This window comes from Zonotrichia albicollis, chromosome Z (assembly GCF_047830755.1).
Source record: "Zonotrichia albicollis isolate bZonAlb1 chromosome Z, bZonAlb1.hap1, whole genome shotgun sequence".
NCBI lineage: Eukaryota > Metazoa > Chordata > Aves > Passeriformes > Passerellidae > Zonotrichia > Zonotrichia albicollis.
Genome location: NC_133860.1, coordinates 67,477,744 through 67,496,013, shown reverse-complemented (window position 1 = coordinate 67,496,013; position 18,270 = coordinate 67,477,744). Strand labels below are relative to the sequence as shown.

The 18,270-nt window shown below is 34.0% G+C and overlaps 1 protein-coding gene across 1 annotated transcript in view; it reads right to left on the bottom strand.

The window, feature by feature from the left end:
- LINGO2 (leucine rich repeat and Ig domain containing 2) overlaps positions 1 to 18,270 on the bottom strand; it is a 525,499-nt gene that overhangs the window by 221,222 nt on the left and 286,007 nt on the right. The window contains exon 4 of the mRNA XM_074532869.1: positions 17,942 to 18,021. The gene's annotated coding sequence lies outside the window, so the exon portion shown is untranslated. The remainder of the gene's footprint in view (positions 1 to 17,941; positions 18,022 to 18,270) is intronic.

Below are 18,270 nucleotides of genomic sequence, written 5' to 3'. Positions count from 1 at the left end.
CACATATATACACACATATGAATAGGGATTATATATGTGTGTATATATATACACATATATGGCATTTAGATTACATTTATATTAAATATATATATTCAGATATAAATACTGATATATTATATTATATTATATTATATTATATTATATTATATTATATTATATTATATTATATTATATTATATTATATTATATTATATTATATTATATTATTACAGGTTATGACATGGTAAGAAATTATAATATTATATACCTCAGACAGGCAATTAGTCAAGGACACAACAGAAATACAAAAGAATATTTCTACATTGTAAATAAATGATGAAAACTTTATTACATGAACTTTTTCAGGATATATATCTTCTTTCAAACCTTGGAAGTCTAATGTTCATGTGCTCTTTTTCTCTTTTCCCACCTGTCAAAGAAACCCAAACCAACCACCCAACCAAAAAAACAAAACACACAACCCCCAAAAAACAAACAAACAAACGCAAAAAAACCCCACCTTGAAGTTTTAGGTAGGTAGCTGATATTCTTCACAGACATAAAAAATCACACTGACCTGTTACAACCCAAATTTTCCATACGCTGGCATAGATCATTTGAAAATATGTGCCAGTGTTGACAGACAGTGCTTTTCAACTTTTTAAAACCTTCTTAATGTAACGATTCCAAAGTCATGAACAAAACAGCATGCTTTTATGCTTTTTTTCCCAACTGTTCTCTTTTTTTTTTTAATCATTCCATGATTCAGGGGAAAAAAATAGCAGAATTGTCAAACATATCACAGGCAATTTTACATATGTGTTTTTGATACAGTAGGAGAGCTCTGAAGTGAAGGAGAACCAGAAGAATACATTCAAAACTGAGCAAAACCCTACAGAATTGCCAAATAAACAGTGTGGAATTCACAGACTTTAGAGCTAAAAAAAATCAGGAAACTTGCGCTATAATTTCCTTCTGCAAAAATGCCTTAAAATTCTTTCAACCTTTTAGCATAGATTTACTCACATTGATAAGATCCTGATAGAGTTTTTCTGAAATTCTGACCTGCTTTGAAGGACCACAAATTGTCAGATTACATTAATCTCTAAAAATCTACTGATATTATAGTATTTGAAAGAAGAGCTAAAGATTAATACCAATAGTAATAAAATAAAATAAAATAATAAAAGTTTCACATAGAAAAATGTAGAATCATAGTATCATTTAGGTTGGAAAAGGCCTCCAAGTCCACCCGTTAAGTTACTTTTGCTAATTCCACCACTAATCTATCTCTCTAAGTGCCACATGTATGAGTGTTTTACATAAATCCAGGAATGGTGACTCAGCCACTTCCTGGGTCACTGCTTGGCATCTTCCAGTGCTTGGCAACTTTTGGTGAGAAAATATTTCCTTATCCAGTCTAATCCTGCCCTGCTGTAACTTGAAACTATTGCCTCTTATCCTGCCTCTTGTTACCTGGGAGAAGAGACTGCCCTCCACCTGGCCATATCCTCCTTTTAGGGAGTTCTAGAGGGTGACAAGGTGTCCCTTGAGCCTCCTCTTCCCCAGGCTAAACAACCCTGTATCCCTCTGCTAATCCTCATAGGCTTTGTGCTCAGTGAGTGTCCAGTGTTCTGGAATACAATAAACCTTGACAAAAAACATTTTTATCATTAGTTTTTACTCAATTTAAATTAATTTGAACAAGTTGGAACAGTATAGCTATTTTTTGTTTCAATCTTATTTTATTTAGGTCTTAAGTCATTTAAGAATAATCATCAAAATTAAGACCTCATGCAGGCATGAGTGCTGGGAATGCTTTGGTAATCCTAACAAAAAACCTTTACTACAGCAGCATATTGAAAAAAAGATAATTGAAACAACTATGTCATGCTTGCTATGTATATATTGTCACACAAAACAAAGCTACCTATTAATAAGCAGTTTCATTAGGCTGAAGTGCAAAGTAAGTTATGTTCAAAAGTTAAACCTAGCCTCCATGAAGGAATGGAATAAATAGTGATTAAAGGGAGACTTCCTATCTTTCTAGTTTCAATGTCAAGACACAGAATAAGGAGTCCTTCCTTAAATATTTATATGTTGAATTGGAGCTATTTGACAGTCATAGCCTTTCATATCACCTGCTTACATGAAATGCTTTTATAATTATATATTACATGTATGTTTATAAAACATGCATCTGAAGTGTTGTAGTATTTATAGAGTTTTGCCTCAAAATTTAAATTATAAACTAAAGATATGATGAGACAACAAGGAGGAAATAAATGTGCATGCATATTTCAATTTCATGAGGTGTCTTTTACCATGTCTGCATTCATCTCCTTGAAGCAATGTTAATATAACGTAATTAAACAGCACATGGCTGTGAAGGACAGTGCTAAATGCTTCTAAAAATGTATGTTGCTAGGTGTCATAGTGTTTCATTTTTCATATGAAAACGTACATATAATCAAATACTGACTGAATACTCCCGTTTCACAATTGGAGTTCAGAGAGAAGTTCACATGAAAAGAAGGTGCCTGAACTAAGAAGCCTTCCAGTTAAAGATGCCCTTTCTAAAAGGACATTGCAGTCATGGCCCATTGTCATTCAAGGGCTACACTGAGGTAGCCTGATGCCTGCCCTCCACCTGTCCTCTCTGTGTTTCATATAGAAGAAAAACAAGTGGACTGTCTCACTAGGTAGCTTTAATGGGTCCATCGTCTAAATTGACAGCAAACAAATTTAACGTTACAATTTTCTCATCAAGAAGATAACAAAAGTGAGGCCAATTATTTTATTTTACCTGATTTACTGTGGCCTAGTTGGGACCTTATTCTCTGTGCCTTGTTGAAGTGATGCCCTATTTTTGTACTGTATTTTTAACTTATTGATAGGTGAGGTTTCCCAATTGGTTTCTTCTGTAAGTCTGATGAAACACAGGCATCTGCACTCATTGGTTAAAAAGAAATCTGCCTTAATCTTCATGCTTTGTTTAGACTCCCACAAACCAGATTGGACATATTTATCATTTCTCTATCTTCTAATGAACTAACCCTCCCTTTGGTCTTTGGATTGCTCACAAGGCTGAGCACTGAACTTGGCCGACTACCCTTTCCTGTATTAACAAGGTCTGGGGCTGCCTGAAGCATCAATGACCATGAAAGAAGTTGTAATTTTTCAGACTGACTGATAATAGTCAGAAAGCAATAAGAAAGGAAGACAGGCTAAAAAGATGTATTAGAAGTACAGTCACAACAGAGACAGACAAATGACATGGTCATTACATAAAAATATATTTTGCACTGTCCTTTTGTTATTATTTCCACACTGATACTTGGTTGGTGTTTGTTCACTGTCTTCTTTGTCAGTCTTACCATGTCATCCAAATCCAGCCATCTTCAGGCAGAAAAACACTGATCTCTTCAATTATTTTTCCCTCAAAATTAATTAGAATTATTTTTTGTTCTTTACTTAATTTGCAAGCATCTTTTTCTCCCAAGGTCTCATTTCTTTGTTCTCTATGTTATTTGAAATTTAATCTCAGACAGGTAACATTGTATAAATTCAACTGAATTAAATTAAACTTTTGCTTGATGGTTTGTAGGACCATTCATCTGTCACCAACAATAATTACATGGACACATTTGCAAAAATTTATGCATGAAATAGAAAAGCTGAAATGAAAAGCAATACACCAGTATAAATAATCTACTTAATATATTTGCTCATAAACCTCAACCATATCCAATATAAATGTAGGACGGCAGCAAGCCCAAACCCTGACAAAACCAACCACTATAAAGCCATATTCTTCTTCATGCAGTGAGTAAGGTTACCTGGCACTGACATAAAACAATGATGTAAACAGAAAGTCTTTGTTGATGTATCTTTGGAATTAAAAACTAAGATGTTTGAACTATTCCTCCAAGAAGAAAAGCTGACTAGATCTGCAAAATAGTTTTCAGAAGTACTTGAATTCTTTCTGTCGATAAAACTATACAGATCGTGTACAGTCTCTAGGCCCTAGACTCAAGAAATCAACAACAAAGCTCATCAAGTGTAAAGGCACTAGGCACTGAGCATGCAAACCCCAAGAGGAAAATAATGGGTTTTTTCAGGCTTTTGCAGAGCAGAAGGGCAGAAGGTATGTGGAAATATAATATTTCAGAAATTCTTTTAACTGTTAGAATCTGACGATGGCCTGATTTTCATGTGATTTATTTCTATTTGTCTGTAAATCCAAAATAATTATTATATCTACTATTATTAATTATTATATCTAACTGCATTAGAAATCTTTTTTTTGTGGCTCACCAAGCATGCTGCTGTAGCTGAAACAGCTGAACAGTTCTATATAGTGACTGTAAATTTCATTTTTATGTACCAACACAGGAATAGGACAATGCTCAGATTAAAGCTTGCTTCAAAATACTGAATATCATATCAGCTTGGAAAAATGAAGAAATCACAGATGTGTTGCTTTGTAGTTATCATTAGAAATAACTAATCTTAATTTTTTTATGAGATATCCATAAAAAATATTTTTATGAATCATAAGTGGAAATTTTATTCATATTTAAAAAAACTGAACAAAAATAAGGAAAAAAAGAAGCAAATAATTATTTTCAGGATTTTGTGGTAATTTTGTTTTTCAGACAATTTTTTCTTCAGTAAGAAAGAACATTATTAGTGTAGTATTTTAAATAATAGTCAAAATTACGGCATTCTCTTTTGGCAAGAAAAGAGAGAATTTCAGCACTATATATGTTTTAATGAAATCTTTGAAAATGAATGCACATAATAAAATAGTAATAAGTTGTCTGTATGAACATCTACATGAAATTCATATAGATGTTCACTGACAAAATGCCTCAGAGTATTCATATCTAGAGACAAATACAGGGAGTTCTTCAAAATACTAAGATTAAGACATATAGATGATCAATCTCACTTCAGTGATCATTTGGGCTAATGGATTTTAATGTCTCAGGATTAGGATACTTGATATCAGAATTTACTGATAAAATACCAAATAAAGAATGCTCTTGAACTTTTGTTGAGGAAGAACAAGTAAAAGTCTGACTTTCATAGGAGCTGAACATAACCCAAACAAGGATTTTTCGCCCATGGATTTTTTTCCCCCTTTTCCCCTTTGGATACTTTTGACACTTCCAAAGTGGGTGGAAAAAATCACAATGGGGGAGACTAGGAGGGCACTATAAGCAGAGCTGTCTGAAAGAGGAGCTGTGCAGCAGAATGCGACCAGACTGTGCGGGGGTGTCCTGCAATCCCCCTTAGCTCTGCGGTGTACCCAGCTAAACACATCTAATTCAAGCTTGGAAGAAAACAAAGAGAAGGGATACTTTAAAAACCAACCTCAGCAGTTTTTCAATTAAAAAAGGCCTTAAAATTAAATAACAGAATTAAAAACCAGATTCTTCTCAAAATAAAGCGTGTTCACCCATATTCTCAATGATGATGCTGACTAAACAGTGAAGAACCACATTAAAGAGTTTTGTTTGGTGAAAAATGCATAGTCCCTGAATATTTTCTTAAAACCAAGAGAAAAATATATTTACAAATAATTAAAATTTGTAAATATTTTTATTCTCAGAAAAATTCAGCATTTTTCAAAGCATTCCATACTTTTCATATTTCATAATTCTACCTTAATTCCAGGCTTTTTTTTTAGAAAAGGGAACTTGTGTTTAGAAAAGGGAACTTGTCAATTTAGAAATCTATGTATTGCATCTAGTGCTGTCATTGCTCAAGAGTGGCACCTCTAAACTATTCCAGCTCAAGATAACTATGCTTGATTTCATGATTGCTCAAATCCATGCACAGTAAATGAACTAAGATATGCTACTGGAGTTATAGATTTAGAAGTCATGAAGAAGAGTTTAAGCCCTTTCAGAATTTGAGCCTGCCCTTATTTTCACTACATTTACAATTACATGCATCATAGATGTAAAAGAAAAAAATCTGTTATAAGATGCATTTTAAGAATAATATCTGCATTTTTAAGAAAAAGTGTTTCAATCTATTTCAGATAATTTTTACTTTCCCAGCTGACTGCTGTATATAACAGTAATACTGTATATAAGTAGTTACCTTTGATTATTTCTGCTATTTATAAGATGAATGTCCTTTAGAGCAATCACATTTTCATAGATAAAAAACCTGCAGTACTAAGCTAAAATACCTTTTCTGTTTAAAATACAGAAAAAATAATTATTTCAGGGACAGAAAGGTTGCACATGTGATCACAGTTTACCTACACATTCTCCACATATAAGACAGGGCTTTCTGTTTGGTTGGTTTTGGGTTTTTTTTAAACTTTAAAACCCCTGAAGGGTAAAAGAACTGATGGACTGATGAGACCGGGTTACAAAAAGGCTCCTAATCAGAAAACAAACAAACCACCAAACAAAAGAATAGTTGTAAATAGACTTTTTATTTCTGACCCAACTCAAATACTACTTTCCTAGAGAAATGTCATTAAGGCAGCCTATGATAACAGTGTTAGTCAAATGCTAAAAAGCACCATAAGAAAAAAAAAACAAACCAAACTAAAGAAACATTAAGAAGTAACTTCACTAAGAAATATGTCCCTAATTCCAAAACAACTTCAGCCATAAAGTTGTAACAAGACAATAGGTAGAGTCATTGTCAGGCAGCTTTGCTTCCACACACAGCAGTTTAAATGCCGCTGCCTAGCTGTCTCCAGCAATTACTGAAGTGGCACTGCAGTCTTTGTACTAAAGGAATGCAGCAGATACAACCTTTGATAACACAGGAGGATTCACCCAGAACAAAGTATCCACAGAGGAGAAGAGAAAGTGTAAATGAGAAGAGATCTGAAGGCCCTGAGGTTTATTATTAACATTAGTAGCAGCAAAGGAAAGTCAGGTTTTTAGACAAGATTTTTTAACTTAGAGATCTAATTTTAGATGTTGGGATTCTCATGAGTGGCCCTGTTTGAAAAGTTAATTGCTATCCTCCATAACGTCTGGAAAATAAGCTGTTGAGAATGCCAAAGGAGACCTAGACCTGTAATTAATAACAAATGCCATTCTCCGTAGTGTCTCACTTCAAATCTTACATGGCAATGACAAAATATTTCTATATTTTATTGTGATTATGTGACAAAATCCTTTGAAGCACACTGAGAATGTGAAATTAGCACTTAAAAGGCAGTAAAGAGCTTTGTCAAAATATTCTTCCTGCTTTGCAATAAATTTCCACAAATGTGGCAGACACTCTGCCTGGGCTTCACAATTGGTTTTGTGTAAGCTGGGATGTTAAAGGCCATAATACTCCCTGAACTTTCAGAAGAAGATATAGTCTTGAGAGTTTATAGATATTACCTGCATAAAAATAAAAGACAAGGGTGTCTAACTTCTGCCTTCTAATGTAAGATGATGTTATAAATATTGCTAATCAGAAAATGACCCTTGAAATGCCTTTGTGATTAAAATGAATACTTTAAAATATTTTTGTCAAAATATTCCATTTTTCTTTAGGGGGGAAGAAGACAAAAGCTGTCGTGTCCTCTACCTGACTTAATTTTTCCTGTGCCAGTGTGTTGCCTTCTGCTAATCTCTAATAATTTTAATCACTTCTAGAATACTGACTAAGCCAAACATCATGATGGTTCATCCTAGATGCATACTTCCTGAAGGAATAACAGAAGCAGAAAGTTTCCAAATAAATGTTTCTTAAAGGTTCATAGTTCCAAAAAACTGGTGGTTTGAATGTTTTTTGTTGTTTGATTATTGCTAGATTTTTTGGGGTTTTTTTCATTTTTTTTCTCTTGTGTTCTGATTAACAATAGGACAATTTACCTCTTCTACAGCTTACACCAAAAACCATCTTGATCATGGATAGCCCAATATTTGCAGAATAATAAAACAAAATTTATGTCCCTTAAATGTCCCATTACTGAAATTTGCACAATTTCATTGCTTGAATATGTAAATGGAGCTACAATCTGTGGAGCTCTTACACTCCACAATAAACAATATGACTTCAGTTTAAGGAAGGGGAATGCTGAGGTGTATGACAATTGAGATAAGTATTTGTCAAACTCAAATGTCTTCCTAAACCAACTAAACAGTCATACCCACTCATTTTCCTTGTTAAGCCTTTTAAATCTGTCAGGTAGCTTGCTATATTTTCTTGAGAAATTCATGGAAGTTAAACAAAAATACAGAGGGATTAGTACCCTGCCAGGCTTATGAAATCAAACACCTTGCCCTTTAGCATCTAGAATTTCAATTAACACACCATTCATAAAATGGTAGCACATATAAAATTTCCTTAAATCTGAAACCAAAAAGGACTTTGTCAAAAGACTCAATGGCTTATTTCGTATTTCCAAATTTTCTTCTTTCCAGAAGATGGAGTATTACAGGTTTTCACTACTTACATATCACGCAGTCCAAGTGTTAATCACTATTAGCATTTTAACTCAGTCATAGTCTAGGGTTCCAGGGAAATTAAAATTCAACACACAAGCAAAAAATAGAACACAGAAAATATTAATGTTCAGATAACACAAAGCTTCTTCAAATTTCAACATTGAATGAGCATAACAGCAGTGCAACAAGAAGAAAAAAAACACCCCAAAACACTGAACTAGTTGAGCTACTGACTTTCTGCAGTTAAATGTTAGTGCTTTAGCCTGCCAACATCCAGAGAAGGATTTAATTTTGATACTGTAGCAAAATTTAATATGTGAAACTCCTTCCAAGTTTTACAGTCATATAAGACATAATTTTTAACAGAAATAAACACATTCAGTGGAGTATAGAGATAAGATACAATGTTACACTTATATCTACTCAGAACTTGAGAATATGTTGATCGAAATTTTAGACCCAACCATATTGCCTTACTGGCAGTGCATTGGAGGTGGCAATGCAAACCCTCATAAAAAGCAAGAGAGAAAATCTTCAAAAAGTCTTGCTAGTATGTAATTCAAAGGAGGAAAAAGAAAGCTGAAATGAACAACCCTCCATGGGACTGCTTTTTTTTGTTTTTTCTATTCTTTTTCTCTACAGTGACTTAATGAATTCTAATGAAATTACATGCAGGTGAAAAAGTCTTGAAGGATTTCACCCATTTACTTCAGATACAGCTCTAACTTTGGATTTGAAATTCATAGTAATGCATAACGAGAAGAATCCCCTCCCCCCAACCCCGCCTTGTTTTGTTTGATATTTTTCTCACAATCAGCTGGGAGAGAAGAAATGGACTCTGATCAGCTTCCTAAAGGCACATCACCACCCCAGGGAGCAGCTGGTCCTTTACCAAAGCAAAAATGCATGCATCCATGAATGTAGGTATGCTTGCATATCCTTTAGACATCTGCAGTTTCATGAGAATTGATGTATTATTTTCAATGAATATTCTGATTTTATTAATTTTATTTGTTTCCTCTCCTTTCCTTTTTACAGAAAGTTTACTGCTGGAAAATTCTTCTGTATCTTGGTAGGCTACAGATAAATTTTTAATTTGACAACAGCTGCATAGTCTTAAAAGGATGAATTTACATATTGAAACAAACTAGAAGAAATAGAAGGAATATATTCAGTGGCTTTCACATTCCTGAAAATGGCTGTTGTACATCTTACTATCCATATTTATTGCCTCTTGTGACACATTAGCCATAATTATTACACATTACCAGCCCATTCCTGTATTAATCAAATTTATTCTTTTACTTTAGGTGAGGAAGATTTGTAATTTTGATTATGATGTGCTCCATTAGAAAGGAAAGAGCTTCTAGTAAGACAGTGCACTGGATTTATTTAAAATTAAAATGAATATAAAAATGCAACTTGGAGTGCTCTGGGATGTCCCTTAAGCATGAAGAGAAACAGCAAGAATAATGCTCAATTTTGTCAATATACACTGACAGAGGTAGAGAGAGAAGATTAGGGGATAAGAAAAAGTGAAATGAGGAAAAAAGAAGAACTAACAATCTGAAGCTTTAATACAGTTAGTTGGAAACATTTAAAAATGGCACAGAAATGGGACACTGCTCCTATGACTAAAGGCTGAGAGAGTTGAAGTTGTTTAGCCAGTAGAAGACTCCTGGCTAACATTTAGGCACTGGCCTTTCAGAACTTAAAGGGGGCTTGTAAGAAGAATGGGACACACCTTTTAGCACGACCTCTTGTGACAGGATAAATGGATATGGCTCTAAATGAATAACTGAATGATTCTCTAAGAGACTTCAGGTTCCTGAAATTTGCTGAAAACAGTCCTCACATGTACCTGCATCTTCTAAGACTGCCCTGGTTTCATTTTCTGTCCTTGTAGAGGACAAAGCTTATTTAAAAAAGGAGTGTCCAGTGATATAAGTCCTTTGCCCTAACAAGTGAGGGGGAACCTGAGTGTGTATTCCCTTTTCCTTCATGCAGGATTGTCTTGGGCACACAGACAAATGGGCTCCTCACTTTCATGAGTTCTCTCCCCTCTCTGTTCACTCTTGCTTCCATTTATGCAGCAGCTCTCTAATTCAAAGGCTTTTATGCTGGCTATTCCAAATGTCTTGCCAATGTCTCTTTTTTTTTCCCTCAGCACTTGCAGTAAAATGGCATGGAGCCAATTGAGTAGAAGAACAAAGCACTCTGGACTTTTTGTAGAAAAGTGGGCAAAGGCCAGGAGAAATATATTTGTGCTACTAAAAGCATTTCCACAGATGTTAGAACGTTTTTTCTGTTATACATCCTAATAGAAAGAAAATTCTTGCTACTTCTTGCAGCTCATAAAACAAACAGAAAAAGGAAACTCACAGAAGTTCCTCATTAAGCCAATAGTGGATTTAGCACTTGAGAATGCTTCATCCAAGCCACCTGTCTGCTCTGTCCTGCTGCATACATCGCTATTTTTTTCCATTTTCTTCTTTGATTACATTTAGCTTGGGCAAAACACAGCTTATCCAATTTTTCATGCAATATCATGGGAGACATTGGTTTGTAAAGTAACTTTGGCCATTAATCGTGCCATAAAGATTGTAATATATTCATTTTCTCTCAATTAATATAGGGTGATAAGTGCTTTATGGCCCCTCCACAAAGAATAAATCAGTTCTAGCTCGAAGTCATAAAGTAGCAAATTGAAAAGGTACTTTAATTAAAATGTTTTAACATATAGGACTACTGAATAAGCTTAACTTACTGATAAATTCAGCATATTAAATTATGAAGTGAAAACACACTCTTGTCACCAACTGCCTTCAATATCACCATCTTGCCATCTTGAGAGCAAATTTATGCATCAGTGCTGAAAAATAAAAGCTTTCCTGACAGTTAAAATTAAAAAAAAACACCAACATTGTGTATAAGTTTGGTATTAAGTTTAATTTTCTTTTTACTCCTTCTACATTTTATTTTGCTGTAGGAGTGGTTGCTAAAGGTGTAAATTTTGATTAATACCATAACACAGCTAAGCATTTTCTTTGATAGTTAAGCATTTCTCAACTATCTAGGGAAGGTACAAAAAAGCAAATTTCGAAAAGAATATTTTATATATTACAAAAAGGATCATATTTAGCAGTTTTGTGCAGTGTCCTTCGATTTCTTCTAGACAGAGAGAAATTTGTTGGGAAAGTTGTTGTAGCATATATTCATGAACTGATCAGCCTACTCTTCTAGAAGAACATAAAATCATCCTTAGACTCAGTTCACTGACCACGTGAGTCAAATATCTGAGTCCTCAAATATAAAAATGCTTCTCAATATTAAGGTCTTTCAAGACTTTTTTCTGACAAATGATTTCTTCTAATATGAGTGAGGCACAATTAAATAAAATCTATATGGGCTGTCATGCTCTTAAATTTTTATTTACTGTTAGTATTTGAAAGTTAATAAAGTGTAAAGAAATTATGGATATGAGTTTTTAGTACTAATAATTGCAAAGTAAATATTAAAAAATAGTAAGCCAGAATGCACAGAAGAAGTACATTTATGCTCATGTAAAGTCCAAACATAAGATTGTGGACCCTTACTCACTGCTGCATAGGTCAGGAGACGCTTTCTTTACCAGCACTGGATAGTTAGCTTTCAAAGTGGATCTGACACCATTCCATTCCTATTATAAAGCACACTTCTTAACAGAAATATCAGAAAAGAGCAAAAAGATTTTGCAATTTCACATCATAGAATGTTTTCTGCTTTTTTAAAAAGTAAAGAGCATTGTTAAAGATGGTATACTCTGTTCCCTTAATGAGCCTTCTTTTTCTGTTTTCATCACAGGTAAATGCTCATCAGAAATTAATAAAAGGGTTATAAATTCTACTTCAAACCAGCTGAGGACTGGATGTCCTTCAGGAACATATGTATAATCTAATGTTTAAAACCAACCCTGCAAAATACATAGAAATTCTTAAAAGCAAAAAAAGTATTTCCTCAAATCTGATTTGTTTTCACAGAGCTTTAATTAGAAGAAAGAGTTCAACAAGAAGGGTTTAGAAAATTTACTAACCTCTTAGGCCTACAGGTGGAAACAAAATGAATGGTAAAATTGTATAAGAATAATGCATGAACTAAGCCAAGGGAGGTTTAGCAAGCAAATATGATCCCTATATTTCTGAACTGTTAACGCTTGACATTACCTCCTTAACTGTTCCATGGTTTGATGAAAGTCCAGCAGAACTAGCAAGAAAATCACAAAATCTTCCTCCAGATTCTTTATTCTCCAAATTACAGAATATTCTGAGTTGCAAGGGACCCAGAAGGATCATCAAGTCCAACTCAAAAAAGGGGCATTTCCTGAATGAAGAGGTTAAGTAACTTGGGTAAAATTTTCTAATAACTGCATGATATCCCAAAACTAAAGAAATTATTATGAAGGGAAGAAAACCATACATTTCTTATGATATCAGGGAAGGGACTGATGATATTCCTTGTTTTGGAAACTTACAGCTTCCTCATAAATTGGATAGTGGTCATAGTTCTGGGTTACTTTTGCATAGTTATTTTGCATAGTTTTACATAGTTAGTATTGCTACAGCTCCTCTCCTACTTTCCGAGCTGATCTCCCCCTGTCATTTATGACCCTTCCACCCCTCCACACCTACTCTTTGCAAAGCGTGTAAAAACCAGCTTTTCATACCTCTATTAAATTAGCAGATCAAAGAGCAACCTTTCCACAATAATTTCATAACACTTTAACTGTGACAGATGTCTCCTAGACAGGAAGAGCAAGCCAATATGAACAAAAACCCTCTGAAATAATAAAGAAGAAAGAGGAGATTCCTTTTCTTAATGCATCTGAAAATGCAAGAAAAGCCCTAGAAATTTTTATTAAAACAAGAGAACAGAGAATTTCTAACCCAGAGTGGCTTAGTTTATTTGATTAAATTTAATCCGATAACATATACTAACTGAGAAACTGGACATGCCCAGAAGTATCTTCTACAAGTTAATATGAAGAAACATAACAACATAACAGAAGCATCTTGTGGCCTCTGTATTGAAATAACACAGTGACATGAGCATGGCATGCACCTTTATTCCAGAGCTTGATCAAACACCACTCAGTTTACCAACACAGGAATAGAACAAGATCTTGAATATGAATGTAGGTGTGGGATTCTAAACCTGTGAAACTGATTTTGAAGAAATATATTTGTATAGTTAGTACAGTCATAGTCAAGTAGACTCATCCACTCTTTTCAACCAAGGGAAGTAGACATGATAGCTCTTGAAACATTTACTCCTGGCATATTTATGCTTTGTCTCAATGATGGCAGGGTACAATTCTGTATTACTCAGAAGAATCACAGTAACATTTGGTTCTGGTAAAACTCTCTACACTAAATGGAATCTTTTGGAAGCCAGAACAACACGAGGGAGCCAAGGCATAAATAACACATTGTCTCAGGACAGCACTTTGGTTCCTTCCCAGTATAAAAGCTATTTATGAAACTGTTCCCATACCTGTGGAAAGACTTCACTACTTCTATCTTCCCAGACTAAGAGTGTGAAATTTAACAGACAAGGTTTCATCTTGATGATACTGCTTGCTACAGTAATGTCATATAACTCTTTTATATATATATCAAAGACCATAATTATATTAAAATGAAATATTCTAATTTTCTAATATTATAATTATAATATTATAATACTATAATTCTAATATTCTAATTTCTCTTAAGAGTTTTTAGATAATGCATATCTTTGAAATATTGCTCACAAAACTGATAGTAATTTTTTTACACAACAACAACAAACAGTAACAAAAAACCCCAAATCAGCATGTTATACTTAATTATATGTTTACTGATGCAGTTTCCCAAGTCATCTTTTCTTTCTTATTCCAATTAATATGCTTAAAAACACATAGACAGCAAAAAAAGTTAAGGACTATAAATCATTGTTAAAGCTGCATACGAATTCCGTATTAGATGAAGATATTTTAGAAATGCCAAAGAAGATCAAGGTAGGGAAAATGTTAACAGTTATCGATATAGGCTGTCACTCACTGAAAAGAGTGACAGGGATTAGATGGCATTTGGAAGTGGTTAAAAATAAAGGCTTAAATAGTCAATAGTAGTACTTTTTACCTGTTCCATTACTTATGGCAATGCTGCTTTTAAGATTAGTGCATTTTCAGTAATCACTTTTGGGGTGTGGGATACTTTTTCAGTCAAATTACTCTGTTTTCCTTAAACAGTATTTGTCCAGATTTATTTCTGATGCAATTCCTTTGACTTCTAGCAAACTATACCTTAATCATTGCTCCTATGACATTGCTCTACTCTGCTGCACTTAAAAAATGAAGAAATTACATTCATAAAGCCTTTCTTGGTTTTCTTTAGGTAAAGCAACATACAAGTACATCTGTACACTAAAATAACCGTACTAGTAACTTTTAAAGTTACATGTCCATAACTATAATCTGCTTTTGGGAAAGATGACAGCAAGAACTAAACCAAAACAAAGGGGGAATCTCAGAAGTCTGCAGTTGAGTTTTTACCTCAGCTTCCAATTTCCCAAAGGAAGGTGAATTAACAGATTTTCAAATTTCTAGATACAAAATTTGGTTAGAATTTCCCGTAGTTTACCAATTGCTCCTATTTTAAAAGCAACGATGTGCAAAATCTTGTACCTATGAGCATCAGATCTTCTCAAAGCTGAGCTACTTTTTCTCACAGTTTAAGTCACTTGGCAATTTCTTTAAGCAGAACATGCTGACATTTCATGCCAGTTTCATTTATATTTCACAACTGATTCCATGAAGTGTTTAGTGAATTTAAGAAAAAATGCTGATAAGACTTTCCTCCTTCTTGGGAATAACTTTAACCATAGAATCAGAAATCTATAAATCTACAGAATGATTTTGAAACGAGGCACACTTTGAAGGTCATCTAGTCCCACTCGCGTCTTAAAACAGGACTACTTAAATCAAGATGCTGAGGATCATGCCCAATTTATTCTTCAAGGACAGATATCTCATAATTGCTCTAGGAAATCTTCTTCAGTATCTAATCTCCCTCATGGATAAAAAACCAGCCAAGTAGCAACTAACAAACAAGACAACCAACTAACCAACTAACATAAAATCTTCTTACACCTAATGGGAATCAAAGCAAGCTAAAATTTTGAAAATAATTCTCAAAGGTGCATGCATCCCTGACGTACCTAAAATGGAGCATGCTGGTAGGTTTACACAAAATTATCTGTTCTGCATATTAGATTTACAAGCTTTTCTTCCACCAAAGACATCCCATAGATGTTTTTTCACTTTCTGGATGGCAAGTATTTTCAAGGAGCACTGAACAGCTGCCAATTTAAACACATTTAAACACATTTTAAACACCTTGAAGAAATGATGCATTTTTGTGCTACCTGAAATATAAGTGAGAAGTGGCGATGTTAAAGCATGACAGTCCCAAGTGTCCTGGGGCAAATTTAACCTCTGGAAAGCACTGCTGTTCCTCAATACCTTCTCATATCATGCGCAGGATGTGGGGAGGGGGCTGGGTCCGTTTCCAGTTTGGCCAGTGTGTAGGTTTTGCAGTCAGCTGGCACTGGGCTCCACGTGCTGAGCAATGGCCTGTGAATAATTTTCCATCTTGTACACTCTGTATCAGTATTAGCAGTGTTATTTTGCTCTTCTTATTTCATTACTGCTTCTAATTAATTGTTCTTATCTCAATGGAGGATCTTTACATTTTAGTGCCACCGCTTCTCCTCTCCATCCTGCCATAGCCAGGAGGGAAGGAGTGAGCAAGCAGGGTGTGATCTTAGGTGTTTCAGTGGGAAAATCAAACCTGAAAACATCACTCCTAAACTAGGACAGAGGGGTTTCTTGCTTTGTCATTATTATGTATGTATGTGAAGTACTACTGATTAACTGTCAGTACTGGTAGTGAAACAGAGAAATCATTGTATTTTCTTTAAAGAAAGGGTACAGATCATCAGAGATAGATGGATGGATGGATGGATAGATAGATAGATAGATAGATAGATAGATAGATACATACATACATACATACATACATACATACACATATATACAAACATACATATATATACTACACTTACATATATATATGAAATTAAATATCATAAAAGACCAGTCTTGACAGAAGGCTGTAACTTCTTATCAGGTATTTTTTTGTGATTTAATTTAAATTTAATGCATTTATAAATCTGGTTTTATACTATGTTAGATATGTTATACCACCGTTTTTTGAGTATTTTCAGATTATAAACTTGAGTTTATTATTCTTTTAAGTGCTGTAATTATTTTTGAATTTCTAAAACTGTCTTTCCATTTCCCAGCACTTCACAGCACACCAATAGCCAAAGGCTGTGTGTATTTGTAAAGAAAACAGAAGGGTTTATTCCAGTCACACTGGGGAGTTAGAAACTATTATCCCTAAACATTTCATACTACTTGTCCTCCTGAAAAAGATAGCACTACTTTAATTGCACTGACTTTCTTCAGGGAAGAAAAAAAATCCACAGAAAAATTTTTCATAAAAGGAAAACTCACCTGAAGCAAACATTTGTAAGATTGAGGCTGGAATAAATACCTGCTTTAAAATTACAATTTGAAAGCCTAGAAAAGTTATGGGGGTTTGCCCTTTTTTTTGCTTTATTTTAATTAGTTGTCTTGTTTTTTGACCAGAGCAGAGTTAATTTTTTCAGTATCCATGAGAGAGCAGAGCCTGGGGCTGTGTGGATGTGACTAGGTTATTATTCTAAACCACCTAAAGTCATGCTTGGTGGAAAGAGTAAGGGGTTCCTGCCTCTGAGAAGAAAAAGGGCAAAGCCTGTGTTCAGCAAAAAAAGCTTGGAAACTCAGAGGGTCTGTCCGCAACTATTTCTTATTGTCCCAGGCTTTTGAGCATGCAAATCACCCTCTTTTGCACACCTTTGGTTTCTCATATTTTTGTAATTGCTGTCCATTTTTCTTATCTCATTGCTGTTTTCAGTACATTGGTTTTATCTCAACACATAATCTTTTGACTTTTGTCTCCCAGAGGAATGATAGGCTGAGGAGTGACTGGTGATTTGGAGTGCTATTCCTAAACCATGACATTGATAAAATAAATAAACCAGAAAAATAAGATTTTACACACAAATCCTTCATTTCATAGTTTTTCTCAAATTGCAAAATATAGAGCTGACAAGGCTGGGAAAAAGATAGGAGCATTGTATACACACTTAATGGATAAAAAAATAATTTTATGTGCTAACTACTCTGTCTGGAACTGAAACTACTTGGATCCATGACAAAACTGCATCTCAAAGAGCTAATGAGATACTGAACACTTGTTTTTTTAAAACATAAATCAAAATTTAAGATGTTTAGACAGAAATATTACATCAAGAATAAAACCAACAGTAACAGTGATCTTGCTAAAAACATAAATGAGAACATCCATAGGAAAACCATCATCAATACAACAATAACAAAAAGATAAACTTACCAGGTTGACACTGCTCATTTTTCAGAATTGTGGTGAAAGTCTTCCACCACTTCCTTCCTTCAGACTATCTTAATACCAACCTGATAAGAAAATAAATAACAAAAAACTCAACTCCCAACAAATAAAATGCATAAAATAAAATAATATTTTAGACAAAATGACCTGAGTTAGTGAAATCCTTGACTAGATCAGTGAGATGGATGATCTTTTTCCTTTCACTGTTTTTATAGTTCAAGAGTGAGTACCTAGCACATATTTGACATTAAACACTCATAAAAAAGAAAAACATGTGTGTGAAAACTGTTAAAGTTGCATATCTATTCAGTTTC